Below are 3,039 nucleotides of genomic sequence, written 5' to 3'. Positions count from 1 at the left end.
TAATGAGTAAAGCAGAATCAGTGGAATGATTGCCCTGGGTAGTTGAGATTGTAAATGGTTCTGGCTGAGAACTGATCTGCCACTGTTGATCTGAGGTTGTGACAGCAGGCAGAAGGGACCCAGCTACCCTTCCCCACCGCCTAAACATAATCCAACAGAAGCCAAAACTATGGGTCAGGGGTTCCTAACCTGGCATCTATGGATGCAATTCTTCGTGGCTCTAAACTTGGTGGGAAAACCTTTCTATATTTTCATTAACCTCCTACTGAAATCGAGCATTTCCTTTAATCATGAGCACAGGTGACAATCCATGTTAGCACTGACAGTACCTATGACTTTGTCAACAAGTCAGATGCGTTCTTTGCACATTTCAGTTGCCAGAGATCTTCTATTTATGCTCATTATGCTTCAAAATGACAATATGTGACCCACAACTAGATCCAGCTTTGTAACATGTCATTAAAGCAGAAATATGAAATCAGATGTCTTTGAACAACTTTGTAACGTATTTCCTCGTAATCTTATCTCCTTGATGTATTAGAAAACTTGTTTCTGAGGAGGGGTTCACAGGTTCACCAGGCTGCCTGAGGAATCCACGGTACGAGGAAGGTTAAGGACCCCTAATGTGAGCCTTGCGACAGCAAATTCAGAATGCTGGAACCTAAATTCAGATTGTTACTGGCCACGAGACCCCTGGGTATATTTCAAATTTTACTACTTGCCTACTCAGTGATATTCACAATTCACAAAGCTCACAAAGCTATTTTTAAGACTGAGCAAGAGAATGTAAAGGAAAGTTGTGTACTGACCCAAAGCACAGCACCGTAAAAGATGGTGTGGTAGAAAGACATTCACCAACGGGGTGATGTAGAAGGAGGTGAAGCGTTATCTCAAAGCCATGTAGCAGCCTGAATCAAATAATGCTGCCCACCTGGCCTCAAGAACAGTGCTACTCACAGTGCTATTCCAAGACTGGGGAAGGACCGTGCCCTGCGGTGGAGACCAACATGCTGCTTCGTTCACTGAGGTGGTCTTGCTGGGAATGAAAAAACTTCAGCTGAAGCAAATGAAACAATGTGCATAGAACATAATGACCTGCTGAAGGACCACACCAATTAATACTGCTGGAGTCTTGGGCATAGAGCAATGATACATCGCACGCACGCGCACACACACACACACACACACACACACACACACACACACACCCCTTTCCCTATCCCAGGAGTCATGAGAACAATGAAATTGATCAATTTATTGAGACAAATGCAAAGTCTTATGGCAGCAATAGTTAAGCAAGAAGGCGTCTGTTCGACTGCAGAGGAAGAGCAGCACACTTTTCTTCAGTGCAGTAGAAACAGTGTCAACCCAGCCTCCCTCCATCCCAGTAGGATCACCATTAATCAGGTTTTTAAAACAGCCAATCACACTGTCAGAAGGCAGCATTTCTTCTTTTAATAAGCAAATTCTTAGTAACTGCTGATGTGCTGAATAGAATTTAAACTACAGCCACACGTCTTTAATTAAAAAGCAGCTATATAATACAGTATATTCTATTTTAGATGATAAAGGGGACTACAACAGTAAATAACACTACAGCCATTAGAGTAATATAGCAGTGCTTAGATTTTACATTTCCTTAAAATGCAGCAGAACTGAAGGTTGTTGATAGTTATCAAGAGTTCAGTTTGCATACGTTTAACAGTTACAAAGATGTTCAAAAAACACTAGACATCCTTTCCCTACTAGAAAGAAATGATTGTGCTCAGAATTCATGATTATCACCTGAAACAAAAATTTTCTTTCCATTTCCTTCTTCCTCTCATACCACACCCCTTAGTCTCTCCTGAACACATCTTCCATGGTCTGTTCCAACCCAATCCATCTCGTTCCTAACTCTCAGCTCTTGGCAGGACCTGCTACATCAGCAGATTTAGCTTCAGTCTCAAGCTAGTCTTCAAGTATAAAGTTACATCACATATTAACAATACCATATCCAGACAGCAGATACACTTGCTTTCATTTTTCAAATGAAGAAAAACACCCCAAAACCTCCACTTCCGTTTACCCACTCTGTGTTCAAACAGTACCATACTGTTTAATCTTACACAGTAGAGAGACTTTGAAAGACTGAGGAAGTTGGTGGTAGGGAGGCAAGGCAGTGAGTAGGGTTCCTAGTGTCTATATATCAATGCCATTTTTAACCTCTAGGCACAAGAAAAATATTTGCTGAAAGCCAATCTAGTTCCCATATGAGTCTAACTGCTTTTGTTCATTATTTTTTCTCCAATGCCAATCCCACAAAAAAGAGTAAGTGGACATATATTCATTTTGAAAGATTTTATGTTTCATACCATGAACCTAGCTCGGAAGAATGTTATGGGCTGACACTAATTCTATCTCAGAACAGACAGTGGGTATATTTAATGGTTTCCTTCCTACAAATTCATCGTAAATGAACTCATTTCCTCGATAAAGCATAAACTTTTTTAAAACAACAGGATAACCCAGTGATGTCTAACAGTCTGAGTCAATATAAACTTACCTTTTTATGTGAATTGTGACCCACACATACACTCCCCAGCAGTGACACGCACTTCCTTAGGTGAGCTGAAGTTGCTCCTGTGGCTGTGGGCCTCTACATAAACTATCCTCTATCTGTGCGTCTAAAAAACTCAGACAAGTTCACAGCAGCAATCCACAGTGATCTTTATTTTCACATCTAATACACCGATAAAGAGTTGGAATAGAAACTCTTATTAAGAGAAATAAGCTTTTGACTTTCAACTTTACAGTAAGGCCAAATCTTTTCCCATCCTCCAGGTCAATTTTACAATGAAGAAGTGGTGAATGTAATAGGCTGTGTATCATTTACCAAGGTGGTAAATGAAGTCATTACTACTGTTCAAAAAAGGCCCTAAGGCCATCCTATTATAGAGATAAATGGCACCAACTGATAGGATAGAACCAAAAAAAGACCAAGGAGACACCTTTGTTCTGTGAGATCAGAAGTGAGCAAGAGAGGACCTGGCTGAAATA

The sequence above is a fragment of the Bison bison genome, unplaced genomic scaffold, assembly GCF_000754665.1.
Source record: "Bison bison bison isolate TAMUID 2011002044 unplaced genomic scaffold, Bison_UMD1.0 scf7180017864383, whole genome shotgun sequence".
Classification (NCBI taxonomy): Eukaryota; Metazoa; Chordata; class Mammalia; order Artiodactyla; family Bovidae; genus Bison; species Bison bison.
Note: the sequence above shows the minus strand (reverse complement) of the source record.